Source organism: Saimiri boliviensis, chromosome 12 (genome assembly GCF_048565385.1).
Source record: "Saimiri boliviensis isolate mSaiBol1 chromosome 12, mSaiBol1.pri, whole genome shotgun sequence".
NCBI classification, from domain to species: Eukaryota; Metazoa; Chordata; class Mammalia; order Primates; family Cebidae; genus Saimiri; species Saimiri boliviensis.
Window position 1 is genome coordinate 9,143,241 of NC_133460.1, and position 26,849 is coordinate 9,170,089.

Sequence of the window (26,849 nt, forward strand, 5' to 3'; positions counted from 1 at the left end):
TTTGTCTTCCTGAGTTAGTGTTTATGTGTGTTGGCATTAGCTTCAAAAGGCTATATTGCAGAATTTCAAGACCTTCCCATTTTTTTTCAGTACTATAAAAATAAAAGTTCCTCTTATTTTATTATTTATTTATAGCTTATTTTAGAAAATACTTGTATTGATTTGCCCACAGGGTCACTCTGGGTTGAAACATAAAGCAATACGAAGCAGGTCATTCTCTCTGTTGGTATTAGAGCTAAGAATAAAATAAGTCGATATAGTCACTTCTACTGGATGACAAAATGCTCCCTCTTGATCAGTCATTTTATGACCCAAGGTCACAGATCTTGCAAAATTTTCTTGTAGCTTGACAAACTCTCCATGTCAACTCCATATTACAAGATCTTTTGCTGCTTCAATTAAACAACTGGAAATGGATACCATCTATGCTCTCAGACCTGTGATGTCAATAAAGCTCATTATGATCATACCCTGCTGTTGCAGATGGCATGCCAGGGCACTGACGAGGTTTTTAGGTCACCGTCTTATACAATATCAGCCACTCATCAGGTCGTTTCACAGGCTTTCAGCCATGGACTAAAAGAAGAGACTTTGCGTGCAATGTTTCATTCATGTTTTGCCAGGCTCCCAAATAAGCAAGATTTATTTATTCTAGCAGTTTCCTATGTGTAAGTCAGTGGAACAATCTGAAAATATTTTTTTCCTGAAAATTTTCTGGAAAAAAAAAAATGGTGTTCTTTGTAAATAACTATCAGGAAGGCCGGGTGTGGTGGCTCACACCTATATTTCCAGCACTTTGGGAGGCCAAGGCGGGTGGATCACCTGAGGTCTGAAGTTCAAGGCCAGCCTGGCCAACATGATGAAACTGAAAACCCGTGTCTACTAAAAATACAAATATATATATATAGAGAGAGAAAATATGTTAAAATATCACAACGATTCCATATAAATTGACTTTTTCTTTTTTTTGAAACAGGGTCTCACTCTGTTGCCCAGGCTGAAGTGCAGCGGTGCAATTTCAGATCACTGCAGCCTTGACCTCCTGGGCTCAAGTAATCCTTCCACCTCTGCCTCCTGAGTAGCTACAGATGAGCTCCACCACATCAGGCTAAAGTTTTCTTTCTTTTTTTCTTTCTTTTTTTTTTTAGATGGAATCTCGCTCTGTAGCCCCGCCTGGAGTGCAGTAGCACCATGTCGGCTCACTGCAACCTCAGCCTCGCAGGTTCAAGCGATTCTCCTGCCTCAGCCTTCCAAGTAGCTGGGATTACAGGCGCCCACCGCCACACCTAGCTAATTTTGTATTTTTAATAGAGACGGGGTTTCACCATGTTGGCCAGGCTGGTCTCAAACTCCCGAGCTCAAGTGATCTGCCTGCCTCAGCCTCCCAAAGTGTTGTGATTACAGGCGTGAGCCACTGCACCCAGCCCTATATTGAGTTTTTTGTTACCGGCGGATGAAACTGAATTCCTGAAGAAAAGTTCAATCCACCTAAGGATGGGTCTTATTCCTCCTTATCAGGGGATCCCCAAGGAGAACCCTGGGCATCCTCCTTCAGTCAAGCCTGGGCTACCGCTTCAGTGCTCCCTTGATGCAGGGCGGGAAGTAGCAGGCAGCCCATCTGTGCCCTGGGATTTGAGGGACACCTGATGAAGTATTTGCGTTTAATCATCATCTTAATGTGGATGCTTTTAGGAGCAATGATTGAGACTGGGAGGGTTTATAAACGCTCAAATGACAGGAAGTCTTCAGCTGTCTTCCACCATCACTCCTCCAAAACATTTCTGTCTCATCTAGATAACAGAACAATTTCAGTGCATCCTGAGAGCGTCTGGCTCACGTCTCCATTCAAGGCTGTGCACATTTAACCGGGCTCTTTTGAATATTAGACTCTTTTATCAGATTTTCCCATCATCCACCTTCCGCTCCTCACAGACTTTGGGTTTCAGAGAAAAGGCTCCTGGATTTCAACGCAATCTATTCTCTTCTGTGGACACAGCCTATGAGGCAAGCAATCTGTGGAAGGCTTTTTTCTCTTTTTTCTTCTTTTTTCTTTGCCTTAGGGAAAAAAAAATCTTTTGTTGCAGTTGGTTTCACTAGCAGGAAAACTGACACCCATGTGGACAGATTGCACTCACTCACACATTCATTCACGTATCACGTGCTTTTTGGAACCCACGTTGCCCTCATCTTTGAGGAGCTTGCAGTTGGAAGGGGGTGGAGTATCCAGGCGGTGGAGGTGCCCACTGACTTAGTTACATTCGGTTCAGGGTTAGGAAGTAGAGCAAAAACGGGCCTTGGTCTAGCACTGCTCCCAAGTTGCTGACATTTATTTTTGCAAATCATCCCTTAAAAAAAGAATTGTTCCAGCATGGTGTCTCATACCTGTAATCCCATCACTTTGGGAAGCCAAGGCAGGAGGATCACCTGAGGTCAGGAGTTCAAGACCAGCCCGACCAACATGGAGAAACCTTGTCTGTACTAAAAATGCAAAATTAGCCAGGCATGGTGGCTCATGCTTATAATCCCAGCTACTCAGGAGGCTGTAATCCCAGCTACTCCAGAGGCTGAGGCAGGAGAATCGCTGGAACCTGGGAGGCGGAGGTTGTGGTGAGCCGAGATGGCGCCATTACACTCCAGCCTGGGCAACAAGAGCAAAACTCCGTCTCGGGATGGGGGTGGGGGTGGGGAGAATCTAGTGGCCAGGTGTGGTGGCTCACACCTGTGCCCTTCGGGAGGCTAAGGCACAAGAGTCACCTGGACCTGGGAGGCAGAGGTTGCAGGGAGCTGAGATTGAGCCACTGCACTCCAGCCTGGGTGACAATAATAATAACCGAAGGCTCCATGGAGCTTTTGTGTGTGTGAATCACATCCAAGGCTGGCTACATCATTTTTAGGGCCTGGTGCACAATGAAAACTCAGACAAAAAGTGCTGCAAAAGGTACTAAAATAGAAAGCTTTGTGCTTTTCCCAGTCTCTTTTTCCTTCACTCCTTCCTCTCTCAGCTTGTCACAGTGCTTCTGTTTGCTACTTACTGTCATCCTAAGTAAAGAAAAGTAAACATTTAACAGATGAACATACATTTGACCGTTCATCCTTTTGCTTTGTTTTGTTTTCTGAGACAGAATCTCACTCCGTCGCCCAGGCTGGAGTGCAGGGGCGCGATCTTGTCTCACTACAGCATCTGCCTCCTGGGCTCAAGTGATCCTCTCACCTCAGCCTTCTGAGTAGCCAGGATTATAGGCACATACCACCAAACCCGGCTACTTTTGTTTTTTTTTGAGATGGAGTCTCGATTCTTCACCCCAGGCTGGAGTGCAGTGGCACAGCCTTGACTCACTCCACCTCTTAGGTTCAGGCAATTCTCCCACCTCAATCTCCTGAGTAGCTGGGATTACAAGCACCCGTCATCATGCCCAGCTAATTTTTATATTTTTTTAGAGATGGGGTTTCATCATATTGTTGGTCAGGTTGGTCTTAAACTCCTGACCTCAGGTTATCCACCTGTCTCGGCCTCCCAGATCCTAGGATTACAGGCGTCAGCCACTGCATCTGGCCTGGCTACTTTTTTTTTTTTCCCCCCTAACCGAGACGGAGTCTCACACTGTTACCCAGGCTGTAGTGCAGTGGCGCCATATTGGCTCACTGCAATCTCCGCCTCCTGGGTTCAAGTAATTCTGCCTGAGCCTCCCCAGTAGCTGGGACTACAGGCGTGTGCCACCACGCCCAGGTAATTTTTGTGTATTTTTAGTAGAGACGGGGTTTCACCATGTTGGCCCGGATGATCTTGATTTCCTGACCTCGTGATCCGCCCGCCTTGGCCTCCCAAAGTGCTGGGATTACAGGCATGAGCCACCACGCCCAGCTTAATTTTTGTATTTTTACTAGAGACGGGGTTTCACCATGTTGGCCAGGCTGATCTCAAACTCCTAACCTCGTGATACACCTGCCTTGGCCTCCCAAAGTGCTGGGATTACAGGCGTGAGCTATTGCACCCGGCTACTTTTTAATTTTAATTTTTGTAGAGATGGGATCTCACTATGTTGCCTAGGCTGGTCTGGAACCCTTTAGCTTAAGTGATCCTCCTGCCTCAGCCTCCCAAAGGCCTGGGGTTATAGGCGTGAGCCACTGTGCCTGGACATCAGGTCTTAATTAACCCCAGGCTGCATGCCACAAGGCCACAAGTGACCTTGGCCTGTCTGTGGCTGGTTTGTGCGGTGGAGGGGGGCTAGCTGCTGGGTCTGTGTGTGAACACAGGCTTCGGCCGCTCCCTGAAGAAGCTCAGGGTTTGGGGCTCCGTGAGGCTCATCCTTCTCCTCAGCCACCTGAATGCTCCATTGGACTTCCTTTTCTAAAGTGTTCACCTGTGCAGATATTTGTAGTTGACCCAGCCCACTGCTGCCATGTCCCTTACCGCCGCCTGGGGTTGCCGCTGGCACTGTGTTCTGGAGAAGAGTGTGTCTCTCAAATTCCGAGATTTAATTCTCTTCGTCTCCCCAGGGACAGGCACCATCTATGTTCACCTAGACAACACACACGCACAGGTTCTATTTAAAAAGTGATTAAGAGGCCGGGCGCGGTGGCTCAAGCCTGTAATCCCAGCACTTTGGGAGGCCGAGGCGGGTGGATCACGAGGTCAAGAGATCGAGACCATCCTGGTCAACATGGTGAAACCCCGTCTCTACTAAAAATACAAAAAATTAGCTGGGCACGGTGGCGCGTGCATGTAATCCCAGCTCGGGAGGCTGAGGCAGGAGAATTGCCTGAACCCAGGAGGCGGAGGTTGCGGTGAGCCGAGATCGCGCCATTGCACTCCAGCCTGGGTAACAAGAGTGAAACTCCGTCTCAAAAAAAAAAAAAAAAGTGATTAAGAACAATATGGTGCAATGATGAACACATCACAACTGTTAGGTATAGTACACAGCCAGTCGTGGGAGTGCGTGCATTCACAAGCCGGGAGCTCTCTGTGCACAGGCCGGATACAGCCTCCTCCGGTGCTTCCAGCCAGCAGCGTGGCCACCTGCTGCCCTGCCCATTATTCTGTAACGGTGCTTGCTGGCTTCCAGGGCTCAGGCCATCAGAAAAATGGCAAAACAACCCTCCTGTGATCCTCTTTGGACTAAAGGTGCTTTACTTTTTCTTTCCTTTTTTTTTTTTTTTGAGACAGAGTCTCACTCTGCCCAGGCTGGAGTGCAGTGGTGAAATCTTGGCTTACTTGAGCCTACACCTCCCAGGTTCAAGCAATCCTCCCACCACAGCCTCCTGGGTAGCTGGGACTACAGGCTTGCATCAGCATGCCTGGCTAATTTTTACATTTTTGGTAGAGATAGGGTCTCACTGTGTAGTCCAGGCTAGTCTCAAACTCCTGGGCTTAAGGAATTCACCTTCCTCTGCCTCCCAAAGTGCTGGAATTACAGGAATGAACCTGGCCTTTTTCTTGATTTTCTTTCTTTTTTTTTTTTTTTTTTTTTTGAGACGGAGTCTTGCTCTCTTGCCTAGGCTTGAGTGTGATCTTGGCTCACTGCAACCTCTACCTCCCGGTTTTAAGCGATTCTCTCACCTCAGCCTTCCAAGTAGCTGGGATTACTGGTGCACGCCAGCACACCTGGCAAATTTTTGTATTTTTAGTAGAGACAGGGTTTCACCATATTGGCCAAGCTGGTCTTGGACTCCTGACTTCAGGTGATCCACCCACCTTGGCCTCCCAGAGTGCTGGGATTACAGGCGTGAGCCACTGTGCCTGGCCTTGCCTGGCCTCTTTCTTGGAAGTTAAACTGCACCAGAATGTGATTCAGTAGGGAGAGAACATTTTATCCACCCTTGTTGGGACCAGTGGTAGGAAGGGTTCTGGGCTCCAGGGCTGGACCCTCCAGCTCTGATCCTGGCTACCGGCAACTGCTCAGTTTGTGCCTTGGAACGATGGGCAGAAAATCAATGGTTTTGCTCTGCTGACGAAAGTGCACCTGACAGCTCCCGTGCAGGAGGCCATCAAACCACCACAGACACAATTATTCACTATAAAGATATAGCTATCGGTTGCGCCATTCTGAGGATGAAGTACAGGAAGAGACTGACGTCAGGTGGCCTGCTTTCACCAGAAGGTGACAGGAAAGCCTAACTTTTTTTTCTTTCTCTTTTGTAAACATTTTAAAACCTTTTTCTGCCCAGGCGTGGTGGCTCACACCTGTAATCCCAGCGCTTTGGGAGGCCAAGGCAGGCAGATCGTGAGGTCAGGAGTTCAAGACTAGCCTGGCCAACACGGTGAAACCTCATCTCTATTAAAAATACAAAAATTAGCTGGGCATGGTGGCGGGTGCCTGTAATCCCAGCTACTCAGGAGACTGAGGCAGGAGAATCGCTTGAGCCCAGGAGGCAAAGGTTGCAGTGAGCTGAGATCACGCCACTGCACTCCAGCTGGGTGACAGAGTGAGACTCCATCTCAAAAAAACAAAACAGGCCAGGTACTGTGGCTCACAGCTATAATTCCAGCACTTTGGGAAGCAAAGGTGGGCAGATCACGAGGTCAAGAGATCAAGACCATCCTGGCCAACATGGTGAACACCAGTCTCTACTAAAAATACAACTAGCTGGGCAAGGTGGCAGGCGCCTATAGTTCCAGCTACTCTAGAGGCTGACAAAGGAGAATCACTTGAACCCGGGAGGTGGAGGTTGCAGCGAGTTGCAGTGGGCCAAGATCATGTCACTGCACTACAGCCTGGGTGACAGAGTGAGACTCCGTCTTAAAAAACAAAAGAAAAAAAAAAGCCCTTTTTCTTTTTCTTTTCTTTTCTTTTTTTTTTTGAGGCGAAGTTTCGCTCTTGTTACCCAGGCTAGAGTGCAATGGCGCGATCTCGGCTCACCACAACCTCCGCCTCCTGGGTTCAGGCAATTCTCCTGCCTCAGCCTCCTGAGTAGCTGGGATTACAGGCACGCACCACCATGCCCAGCTCATTTTTTGGATTTTTAGTAGAGAGGGGGTTTCACCATGTTGACCAGGATGGTCTCAATCTCTTGACCTCGTGATCCACCCGCCTCGGCCTCCCAAAGTGCTGGGATTACAGGCTTGAGCCACCGCACCCGGCCAAAAAGCCCTTTTTCTTAAAGTGCAGTTGACCCTTGACCAACACAGGTTTGAATTGCATGGGTCCACTTAGACACAGCATTTTTTCTTTTTCTTTCTTTCTTTTTTTTTTTTTTTTTTTTTTTGAGATGGAATTTCACTCTCGTTGCCCAGGCTGGAGTGCAATGGCATGATCTTGGCTCACCACAACCTCCACCTCCCAGGTTTAAGCGATTCTCCTGCCTCTGCCTCCTGAGTAGCTGGGATTACAGGCATGCGCCACCATGCCCAGCTAATATTTTTAGTAGAGACAGGGTTTCTCCATGTTGGTCAGGCTGATCTCAAATTCCCGACCTCAGGTGATTCACCCATCTCGGCCTCCCAAAGTGCTGGGATTACAGGCATGACCACCATGCCCAGTCACATTTTTTTTTTTCTTCTTTCTTTCATAATAATTTTTTTTTTTTTTTTTTTTTTCCTGATACAAGGTCTCCTTGTTGTCCAGGCTGGAGTGGGTGGTGTGATCTCAGTTCACTGCAGCCTCGGCTTCCCTGGGCTCAAGCAATCCTCCCACCTCAGCCTCCCAAGTAACTGGGACTATAGGCACCTGCCAGTACACCTAGCTAACTTTTGTATTTTTTGTAGTGACAGGGTCTTGCTACATTGTCCAGGCTGGTTCTGAACTCCTGGCTTCAAGCAATCCTTCTGCCTCAGCCTCCCAACGTGTTGGGATATTGGCATGAGCCACTGTGCCAGCCTCAAAGATCAATTTTTTTTTTTTTTTTTTGAGACTAAATCTGGCTCTGTTGGCCAGGCTGGAGTGCAGTGGCTCAGTCTTGGCTCACTACAACCTCTGCCTCCTGGGTTCAAGCAATTCTCCTGCCTCAGTCTCCTGAGTACCTGAAATTATGGGCATGTGCCATCATGCCAGGCGAATTTTTGTATTTTTGGTAGAGATGGGGTTTTGCCTTATTAGTCAGGCTGGTCTTGAACTCCTGACCTCAGGTGATCAGCCCACCTCAGCTTCCCAAAGTGCTGGCTGGGATTACAGGCATGAGCCACTGCGCCTGGCCAGATCACTGTTTTCGTTTTGATACTTTGGTATCATGTATACATCCTGTTCCTCCTTGAACTCGAGCCCACGATCTTAGCAATCATTGGTGGATTGAGTGGTTTGAATTTTGGAAGTCCTCGCAACGGCTTTGTTTTCTTTGCCTGCAGAATCAAACTCCAGCTGCTGGAAGGCTTCAGGCAGAGTCATTCTATCAAGCATCATGATTTAAAGGACCCAGGAAAACTGTCACTGTGTGGCTACCTTAAGGTGGTACAATTATGCGAGCAGCTCCAATAAGCCATCCATCCAGACGTTCCTGGAGGAGAAGTGACCTTTGGGCTCCTCTCTGTCTTAGGTTCGGATCACAAATGTGACTTGAGGCTTAGATAGAAAGGCATTCTCGTCTTCAAGCCCACATCGCTGCTATCAGCATGTCACTTTCATCAAGAGAAATATGTGCAATTAATAAAGGAGACAGGGCTGGCGGCAGCCAATTATAACCAACATATCAGATGCCAGTGGCGCTGCACAAACACACTTTCCCATTGATTCATGACAATCATTTTTGGCACCTGTGCCTCTCAGGGCCTGTTTTCTACCCCTTCAGGGACCTTTGTAAAATGTCAGTTCTTGCGCCTTTCCCGAGTATGCACACTCACCGTGTTCACTCTGCGATACACCTGGGTCATGTGTACAGAGAAACGGTGTTTTCTGCTGCTAATATTTGCTTTGTTTGACTCTTCTCTGGTGCACAATGTAAGACTTAAAAGCAGTGTACAGCCGAGCGCGGTGGCTTGCACCTGTAATCCCAGCACTCTGAGAGGCCGAGGCAGGTAGATCATGAGATCAGGAGATTGAGACAATCCTGGCTAACATGGTGAAACCCCATCTCTACTAAAAATACAAAAAATTGGCTGGACGGCACACACCTGTAGTCCCAGCTACTTGGGAGGTTGAGGCAGGAGAATGGCTTCAACCTGGGAGGCAGAGGTTGCAGTGAGCCGAGATCACGCCATTGCACTCCAGCCTGAGTGACACAGTGAGACTTCAGCTCAAAAAAAAAAAAAAAAAAAAAAAAGCAGTGTAGGCTGGGCGTGGTGGCTCATGCCTATAATCCCAGTACTTTGAGAGGCCGAGGCAGGCTGATTACCTGAGGTCAGGAGTTCGAGACCAGCCTGGACAACATGGCAAAACCCCATCTCTACTAAAAATGCAAAAATTAGTCAGGCATGGTGGTGCATGCCTGTAATCCCAGCTACTCGGGAGGGTGAGGCAGGAGAATTGCTTGACCTGGGAGGCAGAGGTTGCAGTGAGCAGAGACAGTGCCACTGCACTCCAGCCTGGTGACAGAGCGAGACTCCTTCTCAAAAATAAATAAATAAAGCCGGGCGCGGTGGCTCAAGCCTGTAATCCCAGCACTTTGGGAGGCTGAGGCGGGTGGATCACGAGGTCGAGAGATCGAGACCATCCTGGTCAACATGGTGAAACCGCGTCTCTACTAAAAAATACAAAAAAATAGCTGGGCATGGTGGCACGTGCCTGTAATCCCAGCTACTCAGGAGGCTGAGGGAGAAGAATTGCCTGAACCCAGGAGGCGGAGGTTGCGGTGAGCCGAGATCGCGCCATTGCACTCCAGCCTGGGTAACAAGAGCAAAAACTCCGTCTCAAAAATAAAATAAAATAAATAAATAAATAAATAAAAATAAAAAATAAAGGAAAAGAAGTGTATACAGAACTAACACCCTGAAGCCAGAGCCCAGAGATGAAGCGAAGGCACTCACGATGGCCTGTGTGAATGCCAGGGTTGTGGGGAAGGGAACCCACAGCCGACCTGGAGCCTGGCGTCTCAGCCACTGGCCAGCTGGGCAGGAGCCCCTTCCCTGCCTCCCTGGCTTTGCGAGCAGTGGCCAGCCAGCCACTGGCACACCCTCAGAGATGGGTCCCTCATTCCAGAACTTTCCAGTGGGGGCCCATTGATCCCATGACCAAACAGACTGAGTGAACCCAGCTCCTGAACTGGCCTCCAACACCCCGGGCTCTGCCCACCAAGCACTGGCGCGCGAGTTCATTCTCTGCCCCCGCCCCCCGCAGCAACCCCCCCATCCGTGTGGCTCCTCCCTCAATCCGCTCTCGGGACCTGACCCAAGCTCGTACTCAGTGAAGCTTTGTTGAGTTGAGTCACAGCAGATGCCTGGGGAGAGCTCCTGACACAGAAACTCGGGTGAGCCCCAAGCCCTGCCGGCTTCCGGAACCTCTGGAATGTTCTCCAACAGAACGAACAGCTCTGCGCCTGACGCTGGGTCTGATGTCGCTCAGTCGTGTTCCAGGTCAGTTGTGCATCTGGGTCCACACGGCCCCCGGGGTCGGAGGCATCGCCTGTGGGGCCAGGGCAGGCCCGACGCAGGTTCTCGGGGAGGAAGACTGTTGAGCAGGACGGGCTGAACGTGTGGGTGCAATTCTTCCCCTGCAGTCGGCAAAGGAACATCGAAACGGGTCATTCCAGGGGCTAGGGCAGTTGTACATAATTAGAGCAAATGGCAGCTGCTGTTGAGGGGGCTTTCAGGCGAGGGGCCAGAACATTTTTCTTTTCTTTTTTTTCTTTTAGATAGAGTTTTGCTCTTGTTGCCCAGGCTGGAGTGCAAAGGCGTGATCTCTGCTCACTGCAACCTCTGCCTCCCAGGTTCACCCCATTCTCCTCAGCCTCCCATGTAGCTGGGATTACAGGCCTGTGTCACCATGCCCAGCTAATTTTTTGTATTTTTAGTAGAGATGGGGTTTCACCATGTTAGCCAGGCTGGTCTCTAACTCCTGACCTCGGGTGATCTGCCTGCCTTGGCCTCCCAAAGTGCTGGGATTACAGGTGTGAGCCATTGTGCCTGGCCTGGTTTTTTGTTTGTTTGTTTTTGTTTTGTTTTGTGTGTGTTGTTTCTTGTTTTTGAAACGAAGTCTCACTCTGTCACCCAGGCTGGAGTGCAATGGCGGGATCTCAGCCCTCTGCAACCTCCGCCTCCCAGTTTCAAGTGATTCTCCTGCCTCAATCTCCTGAGTAGCTGAGATTACAAGCATGCGCCACCATACTTGGCTAATTTTTTTTTTGTTTGAGACAGAGTCTCAATCTGTCATCAGGCTGGAGTGCAGTGGTGCGATCTCAGCTCACTGCAACCTCTGCGTCCCAGGTTCAAGTGATTCTCCTGCCTCAGCCTCCCAAGTAGTTGGGATTACAGGTACAAGCTACCACGCCCAGCTAAGTTTTGTATTTTTAGTAGAGACAGGGTTTCACCATGTTGTCCAGAATGGTCTCAGTCTCCTGATTTCTTGATCTGTCCACCTCAGCCTCCCAAAGTGCTGGGATTACAGGCGTGAGCCACCACGCCCAGCCACCAGCTAATTTTTTATATTTTTGGTAGAGATGGAGTTTTGCCATGTTGGCCAGGCCGGTCTCAAACTCCTGACCTCAAGTGATCAGCCTGCCTTAGCCTCCCAAAGTGCTTGAATTACAGGCATGAGCCACCAGATTTGGCCTTTTTTAAAAAATTTAAATTTTATTGTGTTTTCTGAGACAGGGTCTTGCTGTGTTGCCCAGGCAGGAGTACAGTGGTGTAATCTTGGCTCATTGCAGCCTCTACCTCCGGAGCGCAAGCAATTCTTTGACCTCAGCTTCCTGATAGCTGGGACAATAGGCGTGCGCCACTATGCCTGGCTAATTTCTGTATTTTCTGTATAGACGAGGTCTCACCATGTTGCCCAAGCTGGTCTCAAACTCCTAGGCTCAAAGTGACCCACCTGCCTCAGCCCCCCAAAGTGCTAGGATTATAGGCATGAGCCATGGCACCTGGCTGTGGTGAACTGTTACAGTGAACTATTACCGACAGGTTTAAAGAGACATCAGATGCCGTCAATACTTTGCAAATGTTGTGCCTGATAGACACCTGTGAACTACTTGTTTTCACCCACGCTAGGTCCCACCCCCAGAAATTCTGGTTTTATTGGTCTCAGGTGTGATAGTGGGTGGCTTAAAGCTCCCAGGGGATTCTAATTTGTAGCCAAGGCCTAGAACCTCTGCCCTGGGGCATGCTCCTCACAGTCTGCTCCCGAGAGTCCTGGGGGGGCGGGGGCAGAGAGCAGGCAGGCAAGGAAGGCTTCCTGGAGGAGGAGTGAAGAGGTGGCAGAGAGTATTCCAAGCAGAGGTAGGGGCAGGAAAGAACAAGCTTGATGTTCCTGGATGTCAGAGCTGGGATACTGTGTATGCAAATTAGAGAAGACCCAGCCTAAACAGTCTGTGTGCACAGGGATCTTACTTGTGTCAGCATCAGCCCCATCGGGGAGCTGGTTTGAAACACAGCACCTCAAGCTCCTTCCCAGGCCCCTTGAATTGGAATCTGCATTTTAACAAGTTTCCCGGGCCGGGCGCGGTGGCTCACGCCTGTAATCCCAGCGCTTTGGGAGGCCGCGAGGCGGGTGGATCAAGAGATCAAGACCATCCTGGTCAACAAGGTGAAACCCCGCCTCTACTAAAAATACAAAAAAAAAAATTAGCTGGGCATGGTGGCGCGTGCCTGTAATCCCAGCTACTCAGGAGGCTGAGGCAGGAGAATTGCCTGAACCCAGGAGGCGGAGGTTGTGGTGAGCTGAGATCTTGCCATTGCACTCCAGCCTGGGTAACAAGAACGAAACTCCGTCTCAAAAAAAAAACAAGATTCCCGGGTCATTCGTCTGCTCACTGTTTGAGAAGCACAGCTTTAGAAGATGACAAGTGAAACCTAAAATTTAAGCATGTCTTTTTCCTTTTCTTTTTTTGAGACTAAGAGTATCGCTCCATCACCCAGGCTAGAGTGCAGTAGCAGAATCTTGGCTCACTGCAACCTCCGCCTCCCAAGTTCAAGCATTTCTCCTGCCTCAGTCTCCCAAGTAGCTGGGATTGCAGGTGCCCGCCACCAGGCCCAGCTAATTTTTGTATTTTTAGTAGAGATGGGGTTTCTCCTTGTTGGCCAGGCTGGTCTCAAAAACTCCTGGCCTCGCCGGGCGCGGTGGCTCAAGCCTGTAATCCCAGCACTTTGGGAGGCCGAGGCGGGTGGATCACGAGGTCAAGAGATCGAGACCAGCCTGGTCAACATGGTGAAACCCCGTCTCTACTAAAAATACAAAAAAAAAATTAGCTGGGCATGGTGGCGCGTGCCTGTAATCCCAGCTACTCAGGAGGCTGAGGCAGGAGAATTGCCTGAACCCAGGAGGCGGAGGTTGCAGTGAGCCGAGATCGTGCCATTGCACTCCAGCCTGGGTTAACAAGAGCGAAACTCCATCTCAAAAAAAAAAAAAAAAAACTCCTGGCCTCAGGTGATCCACCCACCTTGGCCTCCCAAAGTGCGGTACAGAAGTGAGCCACTCCACCTGGCTATTCTGTCTTTTTTTTTTTTTTTTTACAAATCAGCACAGCCCGTACTGTATCTGCAAATCACGTCTCCCTGGTTTTCTCGTCTTTGCATACAAGTCACAGGAATGCTTCTTGTTGGATGATGATACAACCCAAATATTTCCTTCTTTGTCCTCTGATCAGTAAGTCAACGTCTTATTTATCTTTGTACATCAGCATAGTATGTTGCAGGAATCCTGGAATGAGTTGGGCTAATCAGTATAGAAAGAAAATCAGTTTGCAACTGATCATTTAGAATTTGAAATCCTGGGCTCAAGCGATTCTCCCACCTCAGCCTTCTGAGTAGCTGGAACTACAAGCACACACCACCATGCTTGGCTAAAGTTTTAACTTTTGTTTTGTTTTGTTTTTATTGTTTTGGAGATGGAGTCTCACTCTGTTGCCCATGCTGAAGTCTCACTCTGTTGCCCACGCTGGAGTGTAGTGGTATGATCTTGGCTCACTGCAACCTCCGCCTCCTGGATTCAAGCGGCTCTCCTACCTCAGCCTCCAGAGTAACTGGGATTACAGGCATGTGCCACCAAGCTCGGCTAATTTTGTATTTTTAATAGAGATGCGGTTTCACCATGTTGGCCAGGCTGGTCTTGAACTCCTGACCTCCAGTGATCCACCCATTTTGGCCTCGCAAAGGGCTGGGATTATAGGCGTGAGCCACGGCACCTGGCCATCCTGGGCTTTTTCTAAGCTTATGGTGAGTCCAGCAGTGATCTCCCCAGGGACCAGGGGAGTCCCGATTGTGCATCCTCCAGCTTGTTTGAGGCTTGCCAGCGACTCTGGAACCTTAGCCGTGTTCTCCCCAGGCCTGCAGGCATCCCCCAACTGTGCACCCTGAGAGGACCAGCCAGTGATGGATGCCTAGAGCCCCCAATCATCCCTGCACAAGAGAGTTGCCCCAGTTCCCAGCCAGAATCCAGACAGTGAAACCGGGGGCCAGTCTCCAGATGCTTCTCCCCAAAACCCCGGCGTGCTTGGCAGGAGTCCCCTCCCCTGCTGCACAGCTGCCCATTCTCAGCAGGAGACCAGCTTTCCATCAGATAAGTCGTGGTCCTCCCTCGTGGGAGACGGAATAGCATCTGACCGTGGGAGGCGGTCAGGTCCGTCCAGCTCTCCCGCTGTACGCGGGGCCGGCCCAGGAGTGCTGGGAGCAGAGACGAGGAGAACAAGATCCGCGATTGTTCTGTGCTGATCAGAACACTTGGGAAAGAAATCCTGCTGGCAACAGTTTTGCATAACTGTTTTGGTTGACTGACTGTTTTCGGCGGTTCCTTCAGCAAAAAGCACACACAATGTGGCTGAGATTAGGCAGCATGAAAGGAATTCCTCAGCCTCGGAACCAGAGCCTGGCTTTGAGGGGGAGGAAGAGTCAGAAGAGTCTCTTAGTTCCTCAGGAGGTGGGGTGGCAGGCTCACCCCTGTCACCCCAGCACTTTGGGAGGCCAAGGCGGGCAGATCACTTGAGGGCAGGAGTTCGAGACTAGCCTGGACACCATGGTGAAACCCGGTCTCTACTGAAAATACAAAAATTAGCCAGGCATGGTGGTGGGCGCCTGTAACCCCAGCCACTCGGGAGGCTGAGGCAGGAGAATCGCTTGAACCTGAGAAGCGGAGGTTGTAGTGAGCTGAGATCGCACCACTGCACTCCAGCCTGGGTGACAGAGCGAGTCCCTGTTTCAAAATAAATAAATAAAAATAAGCCGGGTGCGGTGGCTCAAGCCTGTAATCCCAGCACTTTGGGAGGCCGAGACGGGTGGATCACGAGGTCGAGAGATCGAGACCATCCTGGTCAACAAGGTGAAACCCCGTCTCTACTAAAAATACAAAAAATTAGGCCGGGCGCGGTGGCTCAAGCCTGTAATCCCAGCACTTTGGGAGGCCGAGGCGGGTGGATCACGAGGTCGAGAGATCGAGACCATCGTGGTCAACAAGGTGAAACCCCGTCTCTACTAAAAATACAAAAAATTAGCTGGGCATGGTGGTGTGTGCCTGTAATCCCAGCTACTCAGGAGGCTGAGGCAGGAGAATTGCCTGAACCCAGGAGGCAGAGGTTGCGGTGAGCCGAGATCGCGCCATTGCACTCCAGCCTGGGTAACAAGAGCAAAACTCCGTCTCCAAAAAAAAAAAAAAGAAAAAAATACCAAAAATTAGCTGGGCATTGGCCGGGCGCGGTGGCTCAAGCCTGTAATCCCAGCACTTTGGGAGGCTGAGGCGGGTGGATCACGAGGTCAAGAGATCAAGACCATCCTGGTCAACATGGTGAAACCCCGTCTCTACTAAAAATACAAAAAATTAGCTGGGCATGGTGGCACGTGCCTGTAATCCCAGCTACTCAGGAGGCTGAGGCAGGAGAATTGCCTGAACCCAGGAGGCGGAGGTTGCGGTGAGCCGAGATTGCGCCATTGCACTCCAGCCTGGGTAACAAGAGCGAAACTCCGTCTCAAAAAAAATAAATAAAATAAAAAATAAAAAAATAAAAAAATTTTAAAAAAATAAGAGGTGGGGCTGGACGTCCCAGGCCCCAGGGCTCCGAAGCAGGGGCGCCCCCTGCAGGTGGCATGTGTGCCTGGCTGTCTCCATGGCTTCAGTGGTCAGGGAGGAAGGAAAGTTACGCAAGCATGGTAGCGTGTGCCTGCAGCCCCAACTACTCAGGAAGCTGAGGCAGCAGGATTGGTTGAGCCCAGGAGTTTAAGGCTGCAGTGAGCTATGGTGGCACCACTGCACTCCAGCTTAGGCGACAGAGCAAGACCCTGTCTCTAAAAAAAAAAAGCCAGAAACAGTGGCTCATGCCTGTAATCCCAGCACTTTGCTTTTTGTTTTTTTTTTTTAAAAAAAAAGAAAAAAAGAATGAAGGAGAGGAAGGAAGAGGAAGAGGGAGAGAGAACGGAAGTGTTGCTTTATTGCCCAGGCTAGAATGCAGTCTAAAAATGGATATTGAAAACCTCTTTTCTACCAATAATTGTGCTTAATAATGGATACAGGAAAAAATTAGGGAAGAAAATAACAAACAAGCAGCCAACCAATATTTCATTTAAACCTGTAAGTAGGTGTGATGTGGTACTGATAAGAGTGTATATTTTGTGTATTTAAAGTGGAGAGTTCTATAAATGTTTATTAAGTTTACTTGTTCTGATCTGAGTTCAAGTCCTGGATACCCTTGTTAATTTCTGTCTCATTGATCTGTCTAATTTTGATGTTGAAGTCTCCCACTATTATTATGTGGGAGTCTAAGTCTGTTTATAAGTCTTATGTATCTGGGTGTTCCTGTATTGGGTGCATATATATTTAGGATCCTTAGCTCTTCTCGTTGCATTGATCCTTTTACCATTATGTGATGTCCTTCTTTGCCTCTTTTGATCTTTGTTGCTTTTTTTTTTTTTTTTTTTTTTTTTTTGAGACAGAGTTTTGCTCTTGTTACCCAGGCTGGAGTGCAATGGCGCTATCTCGGCTTACCGCAACGTCCGCCTCCTGGGTTCAGGCAATTCTCCTGCCTCAGCCTCTTCAGTAGCTGGGATTACAGGCACGCGCCACCATGCCCAGCTAATTTTTGTATTTTTACTAGAGACGGGGTTTCACCTTGTTGACCAAGATGGTCTCGATCTCTTGACCTCGTGATCCACCCGCCTCGGCCTCCCAAAGTGCTGGGATTACAGGCTTGAGCCACCGCGCCCGGCGATCTTTGTTGCTTTAAAGTCTATTTTATCAGAGGTGAGAATTGCAACTCCTGCTTTTTATTTATTTATTTTTGCTCTCCATTTGGTTGGTAAATCTTTCTCCATCCCTTTGTTTTGAGTCTTTGTGTATCCTTGCTTGTGAGATGGGTCTGGATGCAGCATACCGATGGGTTTTGGCTGTGTCTTTTGATTGGGGGATTTAGTCGATTTAAATTTAGGATTAATAATAATATATGTGAGTTTAATACTGCCATTTTATGTTAGCTGGCTATTTTTCCCATTAGTTGATGTAAATTCTTCATTATGTTGATGCTCTTTACTTTTTGGTATATTTTTAGAAAGGCTGATACTGGTTGTTCCTTTCTTTCTTTCTTTTTTTTTTTTTTTTTTTTTTTTTTGAGACGGAGTTTCGCTCTTGTTACCCAGGCTGGAGTGCAATGGCGTGATCTCGGCTCACCGCAACCCCCGCCTCCTGGGTTCAGGCAATTCTCCTGCCTCAGCCTCCTGAGTAGCTGGGATTACAGGCACGAGCCACCATGCCCAGCTAATTTTTTGTATTTTTAGTAGAGACGGGGTTTCACCATGTTGACCAGGATGATCTCGATCTCTTGACCTTGTGATCCACCCGCCTCGGCCTCCCAAAGTGCTGGGATTACAGGCTTGAGCCACCGCGCCCGGCCTTTTTTTTTTTTTTTTTTTTTTTCTTGAGACAGAGTTTCGCTCTTGTTACCCGGGCTGGAGTGCAATGGCGCGACCTCGGCTCACAGCAACCTCCATCTCCTTGGTTCAAGCAATTCTCCTGCCTCAGCCTCCCAAGAAGCTGGGACTACAGGCGTGTGCCACCATGCCCAGCTAATTTTTGTATTTTTAGTAGAGACGGGGTTTCACCATGTTGATGAGGATGGTCTCGATTTCTTGACCTCGTGATCCACCTGCCTCGGCCTCCCAAAGTGCTGGGATTATAGGCGTGAGCCACCGCGCCCAGCCTGGTTGTTCCTTTCTGTGTGTAGTGGTTCTTTCAGAAGCTCTTGTAAAGCAGGCCTGGTGGTGATGAAATCTCTGAGTGCTTGCTTGTTCACAAAAGATTTTATTTTTCCTTCACTTATGAAGCTTAGTTTGGCAGGATATGAAATTCTGGGTTGAAAGTTCTTTTCTTTAAGGATGTTGAATATGGGCCCCCACTCTGTTCTGGCTTGTAGGGTTTCTGCTGAGAGATCTGCTATGAGTCTGATGGGCTTCCCTTTGTGGGTAACCTGACCTTTCTCTCTGGCTGCCCTTGGCATTTTCTCCTTCATTTCAACCCTGGTGAATCTGACGATTATGTGCCTTGAGGTTGGTCTTCCGCCTCCTGGGTTCAAGCAATTCTCCTGCCTCAGCCTCCTGAGTAGCTGGGATTACAGGCAAGCGCCACCATGCCCAGCTACTTTTTTGTGTTTTTTTAGTAGAGACGGGGTTTCACCATGTTGACCAGGATGGTCTCGATCTCTTGACCTCGTGATCCACCCGCCTCGGCCTCCCAAAGTGCTGGGATTACAGGCTTGAGCCACCGCGCCCGGCTCTTTTTTTTTTTTTTTTTTGTTAAAGACAGGGTTTCACCATTTTGGTCAGGCTAGTCTTGAACTCCTGACCTCAGGTGATTTGCCCGCCTTGGCCTCCAAAGTGCTTGGATTACAGGCGTGAGCCACCACGCCCGGCCTGATGTTGCTTTTCTAACTGCACCAAGAACCGCCGCACCAAGGCACTGGCAAAACTGCCACGCCGGCCACAAGACTCGCACTGGCAACCCAAAGGGCTCTTCTGCTGGGAGTCTCCTGGTCCGTGAGCAACAAAAATTCGTCTGAAAGTGTGGCGTCCTCTCGTTCTCTGCACTTTCACTGGGAGCTACAATCCTGAGCTGCTGGTGATCAGCCATCTTGGATCTCTCTCAACCAATCCCAGCACTTTGGGAGGTAGAGGCAGGTGGATCACAAGGTCAGGAGTTCAAAACCAGCCTGACCAACATGGTGAAATCCCATCTCTACTAAAAATACAAAAATTGGCCAGGTGTGGTGGTGCACACCTGTAATCCCAGCTACTCAGGAAGCTGAGACAGGAGAATCTCTTGAACCCGGGAGATGGAGGTAGCCATGAGCCGAGATTGTGCCACTGCCCTCTATCCAGGGCAACAGAGTGAACTGTGTCTCAGAAAAAAAGAGAAAAAGAAAAAGTAACTGGGCATGGTGGTGGGTGCCTATAATCCCAGCTACTCGGGAGGCTGAGGCAGGAAAAGCACTTGAACCCAGGAGGCAGAGACTGCAGTGAGCTGAGATGATGCCACTGCAGTCCAGCCTGGGAGACAAGAGTGAAACTTCTCAAAAAAAAAAAAAAAAAAAAAAAAAAAAAAAAGAAAACCTAGCACTACACACCACCGTGGCTACATGATCTAGCCCAGGCATCCCCAAACTTTTTACACAGGGGGCCAGTTCACTGTCCCTCAGACCGTTGGAGGGCTGCCACATACTGTGCTCCTCTCACTGACCACCAATGAAAGAGGTGCCCCTTTCTGAAGTGCGGCGGAGGGCCGGATAAATGGCCTCAGGGGGCCGCATGCAGCCCGCGGGCCGTAGTCTGGGGACGCCTGCTTTAGCCTATTGCTTCTCGGCTGTAAACCCATCCAGCACGTTACCATACTGAATACTGTAGGCAACTATAATACGATAACAGATATTTCTGTATCTAAACATATCTATACAGAGAAAATGCACAGTAAGGCTGGGCGTGGTGAATCACACCTGCAATCTCAGCACTTAGGGACGCTGAGGCAAGCAGATCACTTGAGGTCAGGAGTTCAAGACCAGCCTAGACAACATGGCAAAACCTCGTCTCTACTAAAAATACAAAAATTAGCCTGGCGTAGTAGTACACACCTGTAATTCCAGCTACTCAGGTGGCTGACACAGGAGAAGTGCTTGAACACAGGAGGTAGAGGTTACAGTGAGCCAAGATCATGCCACTGCAATCCAGCCTGGGCAACAAAAGCAAGACCCTGTCTCAAAAAAAAAAAAAAAAAAAAAAAAAAGCCAGGCGCAGTGGCTCATGCCTGTAATCCTAGCACTTTGGGACCCCAAGGCTGGCGAATCACCTGAGGTCAGGAGTTCAAGACAAGCCTGGACAACATGGTGAAACCCCATCTCTACTAAAAATACAAAAATTAGCTGGGCATGGTGGCAAGTACCTGTAATCCCAGCTATTTAGGAGGCTGAGCCAGGAGAATCACTTGAACCCAGGAGGAAGATGTTGCAGTGAGCCAAGATCATGTCACTGCACTCCAGCCTGGCTGACAGAGCAAGACTCCATCTTGAAAAAAAAAAAAAATATATATATATATATATGAAATGTATATTTTTTTAATAATAAGTGAAACAGCTTACTATAAATATTTTACTTTATAACCTTTTTTTTAAACTTTTTCACTTTTTTTTTTTTGAGACGGAGTTTCGCTTGTTACCCAGGCTGGAGTGCAATGGCGCGATCTCGGATCACTGCAACCTCCGCCTCCTGGGTTCAGGCAATTCTCCTGCCTCAGCCTCCTGAGTAGCTGGGATTACAGGCACGCGCCACCATGCCCAGCTAATTTTTTGTATTTTTAGTAGAGACGCGGTTTCACCATGTTGACCAGGATGGTCTCGATCTCTTGACCTCGTGATCCACCCGCCTCAGCCTCCCAAAGTGCTGGGATTACAGGCTTGAGCCACCGCGCCCGGCCAACTTTTTCACTTTTATAGTAACACTTAGCTTAAAGCAAACACATTACGCAGCTGTAAGGAAGTATTTGCTTTCTTTACATTGTTCAATAAGCTTTTCTCTATAATTTTTTTTTTTTTTTTTTACTTTTTAAACTTTTTGGTTAGAGGCTATGACACAAACACACACTAGAGCATAGTTAGGCCTGCCAGGGCCAGGATCTCAAATCGCTGTCCCACCTCCCCGTCTTCTCCCACCGGAAGGTCTTTAGGGGCAATCAACGCATGGAGCCTTCATCTCCTCTGATAATAATGCCTTCTTCCAGGTACATCCTGAAGGACCTGCTTCAGGCTGCTTACAGGTAATTTTTTTTTTTTTTTTTTTTTTTTGAGTTTCAGTCTCACTCTGTTGTCCAGGCTGGAGTGCAGTGGCACGATCTTGGCTCACAGCAAGTTCTGCCTTTGAGGTTCAAGCGATTCTCCTGCCCTAGCCTCCCCTCGTAGCTGAGACTACAGGTGCCCATCGCCACACCCAGCTATTTTTTTTTCTTTTTTTTTTGAGATGGAGTCTTGTGGTTGCCAGGCCGGAGTGCAGTGGCACAATCTTGGCTCACTGCAACCTCCATCTCCCAGGTTCAAGCGATTCTCCTGCCTTAGCCTCCTGAGTAGCTGGGACTACAGCTGTATACCACCACACCCAGCTGATTTTTTGTATTTTAGCAGAGACAGGGTTTCACCATGACCAGGATGGTCTCGATCTTCTGAACTCGTGATTCACCCGCCTTGACCTCCCAAAGTGCTAGGATTACAGGCGTGAGCCAACACACTCAGCCCTACAATTAATTTTTTTTTTTTTTTTTTTGAGATGGATTTGTGTCACCCAGGCTGTTGTGCAGTGACGCAATCTCGGCTCACTGCAGCCTCCACTTCCCTGGCTCAAGCAATTCTCCTGCCTCAGCCTCCCCAGTAGCTGGGACTACAGGCATGCACCACCACACTCAGCTAATTTTTGTATTTTTAGTAGAGACGGCATTTCACCATGTTGGCCAGGCTGGTCTCAGACTCCTGACCTCATGATCTGCCCACCTCAGCCTCCCAAAGTTCTGGGATTACAGGAGTGAGCCAACGCGCTCGGCCCTACAGTTAATATTTTCATATACATAAATAGAAGGGGTCAGGTGTAGTGGCTCATGCCTGTAATCCTAGCATTTCAAGAGGCCCAGGTGGAGTTAAAGGCCAGGAGTTCAAGACCAGCTTGTCAACATGGTGAAACCCCATCTCTACTAAAAATACAAAAAGTTAGCCAGGTATGGTGGTGGGCACCTGTGGTCCCAGCTACTTGGGAGACTGAGGCAGGAGAATAACTTGAACTTGAGAGACAGAGGTTGCAGTGAACTGAGATTGTACCACTGCACTCTTACTCTGGGTGACAGAGTGAGACTTTGTCTCAAAATAAATAGGAGTACACCCTAACAATAAGAAATACTGTTAGTAAATACATCAATCAGTAATATAGGTGTTAGTTATCATTATCAAGTACTAGCATAATTGTATGTTCAAACTTTTTTTTTGAGTTGGAGTTTTGTTCCTGTTGATCAGGCTGGAATCCAATGGCACAATCTCAGTTTACTGCAACCTCCGCCTTCCAGGTTTAAGTGATTCTCTTGCCTCAGCCTCCCAAGCAGCTGAGATTACAAGTACATGCCACCAGGCCCAGCTAATTTGTGTATTTTTAGTAGAGACAGGGTTTCGCCATGTTGGCCAGGCTGGCTCTCCAACTCCTGACCTTGTGATCCTCCCACCTCAGCCTCCCAAAGTGCTGGGATTACAGGCATGAGCCACCCCTCCCGCCCATGCTTTGCTTTCTTGGCAGCTGTGTGGTTTGCTCGTCGCCCCCACTGCTGGGCCTCTGTGTGGGCCCCGCACCCTTGCCCTGTGGGCCGTGGAGTTCTCAGAAGCACACGCTCTGGCCCTGGCTGGGTGCCTGTCGGCGGAAGGAGATGCACCATGGGGCTCTCAGTCACTGTGCCCTGAACACCTCCCCTTTCTCCAGACCCTCAGCTAGGTTCCACCTCTACTCCTAGAGCCTCCCCGGATCCAGGAGCACAGACGGAGGAGGGGCTCATGTGCTGCCAGGGGAATAAGGCTGGCATGCAGGACACAGGAAGAGCAAGCTCAGGACCCAAGAGCTCGTGAGGGCACGAAAGGAGTCTGGGCCTCAGGAGTGGCAGCTTCCTGCAGGCAATGGCCCTGCGCAGGGGCATGGACGGCTCCCAGCTGCCCAGAGCATCCCCAGGGCTAAAATGGATAAAACGGATTCATCATCACGAGCCGGAGGCTGCCCCTGACTCCCCGCCTCTCACCCCACCCTCTGGCATAAGCATTGGTCCCAATGACAGAGACTGCAGAAGTCAGCCCTTGCCAGTTTGAGAGGAAACTTCTAGAAAGGCAGCGTCCCGCAGAAATGAACCACCACATTCCTGAGGTCAGTGAAGTTGCAGCCCCTCCCTGCACAGCTTCTGCAGGGACAGGGGAGGCATTCCACGCCTTCATGGGGTCCCCAGCCTGTCCTGGGCCATGGCCCAGCGGCTGCAGAGGAAGCCACCTGGAAACCCAGCTCCTTAGGGGAACAAGGCACCTGGGGCAGGCTGGCAGACAGGAGAAGGGGCTCAGGCCTGAGGAGCCAGGAAACCGGTAGGGAAGGAAGCTCCAAGGGGACTCAGTTCATTTTAAGTCACTCACCTGTGGCCCGGCCCCCTCCTGGAGCCCAGGATGTTTCCATCTTGGGCTTGTGAGGGGCCTTAGATCTGGCCACGTGGCCCAGAGGAAACTGACCTTTCACCACAGCACCTCTCCTCCTGCACAAAGGGGACTCAGGCGCTCACCACCATGGAACCCCACAATCCAGGCTTCACCCCAGGCGTGGGGGCAGCTTCCCCGTCCCTCCCCTGGCTCTGGCCTGCACAGCCACCCTGAGGAGCCTGGGAGGGAGCGAGTCAGAGGCCTCCTTGCCCTGACCCTCCAGCCCCATGCTCTGACCACAAGGCAAACGGCCCAGCCTCAGGCAGAGGGGCCACTCAGAACCAGTGGCCGCAGGCCCATCCCCCCATGGAGGGCTGGGGTCAGCAGCCCCAACTGAGCTCTGAGGACCCCCAGGTCAGGCAATCAGCCCAGTGAGGACGCCTGCCCGAGGGGAGGGAGGAAGTTTCTCCCACCACTCCCTGCAAACCGGGGAACTCAGAGAGAACTTGGAGGGTTGGGCCTCAAAGGAAATGCTGGAACAGGGAGAGGCAGGTAAGCTGCTGGCCCTTCCTCTACCACAGCTATGGGGCTTCATAAATATTTTCAGGCCCATGGAGAGGGTGGGCCCAGGGGCTGACCCCTCCCTGTCTCCCCTTTGGGGCTGGGTTGCTGGGGCCAGGGCCTGCTCAAGGCTTCCATGCCCATGTGTGCAAGGCTCAGGGCGAACACCATGGCCACCCGGTCCCACCCACCCGTCCCCGTCGGCCAGAAGGGACAGGAGGGCCAGGGCTTTGTGAGGACCCTCGAGGTGGAAGCAGCCTCCTCTCCAGGCTTCTCCGAGCCCCTCCCTGGACTCCCAGGGCTGTGGGGAGCCCCACCCCAGCCCGTGACCCATTCCATCCCAGTCCGGCTGGGGCAGGAGGGCTGCAGATGCTCCAGGCCCCTTCCCCTCCACAGGGCGGAACAGGAAGAGGGTAATTGAATCAGCACTTCTAGACCCATCTGGAACATTCCAACAGGGAAGACCCACGAAGCAGCTAGGGAAGCAATTTAGGGACTTTAATTAAAGGCCGATGACTCTCCCAGGGAGCCCCTCCCGGCATGCAGCCCGTAGGTCCCCCCACATCTGCCCTCCGTGTGTTCAGAGGCACAGCTGGGCACCTCACCCTCATGGGGTGCTGGAGGTTAGGTGGAGCTCCCACTTGCAGGGTGCACAACATGCCAGCCCACCCTCTCCCCTCGCTGCTTCCAGGGCCTGCCCCCCAGGCCCTGGGCTCAGGCCCCAGAGCCAGGCAAACCATCGCCCCACCCCTCACAGCTCCGTGTCAGGAAGGGAACAGTGGGGTGATTTGGTGGGCTCAGAAAAGGAACTCTCAACAGAGGGAGGAAAGTAGCACAGCCTCAGTGAAGGCACAGCTGCCCCTCAAAGGCTGCCTCCATCTCCGTGGGCACCTTCTGCAGGGAAAGGCATTCCAGGCAGAGGGAACAGTGCATGCAAAGCCTGTGAGTTCGGACAGAGCACGGCGGTGGAAGGAGCTGGCAGGTGCCAGTGTGGCAGGCGTGTTGGAATGAGGGGTGCACGTAGGGCTGAGGGGCAGGCAAGGCTTACAGGGCTGTAACAGCTGTGGTCAGGAGTCTGGTTTTCATCCTAAAACCAGTAAAGGGTGAAGGCGGGGATCACAGCATTGTAAAATACTAGGATCTGGTTTACTCTGTGACTGCCGGTGAAACTGTCCCGGCACGGGAAGGGTGTGTCTGGGAAGAAGAAATCCACATGCACCCAGTGGGAACTGGGTCACCAGGAGCCAGGGGCTGTCCTGTCTCCCTTCCAGCCCCACCATCCAGGGCAGGCAGCTGGGCCGTCTTCACAGGGGGCACCTGTGCACGGGGTGAGGCCAGAGCAGCCAAGCCCAGTGATCCCCTCCAGGCAGGGATCCCAGGTGGAGTCTGTTCCCTCCTCCCGTGGCTGCTGTCAGTCAGGCAGGCTCTTTCCCCTCCACCCACATCAGAACTTCTAGGCCTATGACTTGTCCACATCTGGGGCCACATCTGCCCACCACGTTGCCACTGCAGTCTCTGGGTGGGTGCTTTGAAGGGAGCCTGGAACCTGCCTCTGTTGTGGCCTGGGACGGAGGGGCTTGGAGGAAGCACCTGCCCCTTAGGGCAGCTGCAGACAGATGGGAGAGGCCACTGGGCCCAGAAACTAACAGGAATAGGGGTGGGTGTCCAGACGCAGCCCCTGCCTCCCCTCCTTACCCAGCCGTCGTGTGGCAGACAGTGGCTGTGGTCACGGATGGAGCCACTGGCTCAAAGCCAGAGGGCAGGGGAGGCTGACAGGCGGCCCTCCTGCAAATCCTTCCTCACTGCCTGTGTCTGGGCCTCCAAGAGAGGCAGAAAGACCACATCAGGGTGGGACCCAAGGCTCAGCCAGGCTGTGGAGACCGCAGCCAGGCCCCAAGACAGGCCTGGAGCTGAGCCCAAGCAGCCCCGGGGTCATCATCAGGACAGCTGGTGGGCCCCTGGAAGACCGTACGTGGCCAGGAGCAGGTGAGAGTCATGACTGAGGGGACCCTCCCGTGCCCGGGACACGGGGTGGACTGGGCACCCCAGCCTACCTGAGTCTTGCCTCAGTTATGAGCAGGCAGCTGGGCTGCAGATGGCCACTGGTTCCAGCCCTGTCCCCAGCGGAGGGCCCAGAACACAGCGGAACTAGGGCAGCAGGAGCCTGGGGGAGTGGGTGGGGCCTGGGAGTGGGTGGGGCTCTACAAGGAAGTCTACGAGGCTGTTAATCATCGCCCTACCCACACACCCAACACTCGCTGCTCTCACGAACAACCGGGCAGTTCCACAGAAAGCTCCAGAAGGAAGAGTCCGCTGTGCATCTGGATGCGGAATGAACCAAGGTGGTAGGTGCAGACCTAACTTTAATCCTGCCCCACCAGTCCACAGAGCAGCCTGTGGCGTCAGCGTCCTCATCCTGAACCTGAGGACAGCCTTGCCCAGCCTCCCAGGTCTGAGAAGTGTGTGGCCCCGAGTGTCACTAGGACTAAGCTGCGTGTCACTGGGCATGCCCTGAGCCTCTCCAAGCTCACATGCTAGACCTGACAAGGCACACCGCCCACCTCTGAGGGTGTACAAAGAATGAGTTTTGGGCTGGGCGCGGTGGGTGGCTCACA

At 50.8% G+C, this 26,849-nt stretch overlaps 1 long non-coding RNA gene across 2 annotated transcripts; it reads right to left on the minus strand.

Moving 5' to 3' along the window:
* LOC104651477 (uncharacterized) lies at positions 1-26,428 on the minus strand. 2 transcript variants are annotated; one of them, XR_012512710.1, is made up of 4 exons: positions 26,289-26,428; positions 10,266-10,575; positions 4,412-4,520; positions 1-2,055 (listed from the first exon to the last, which is right to left on the minus strand). It is a non-coding gene; the product is annotated as an uncharacterized LOC104651477 (long non-coding RNA). The 2 variants fall into 2 exon arrangements; XR_005581725.2 differs by lacking the exon at positions 1-2,055 and having other exon boundaries at positions 3,862-4,520.
* Between the last annotated feature and the right edge of the window lie 421 nt (positions 26,429-26,849).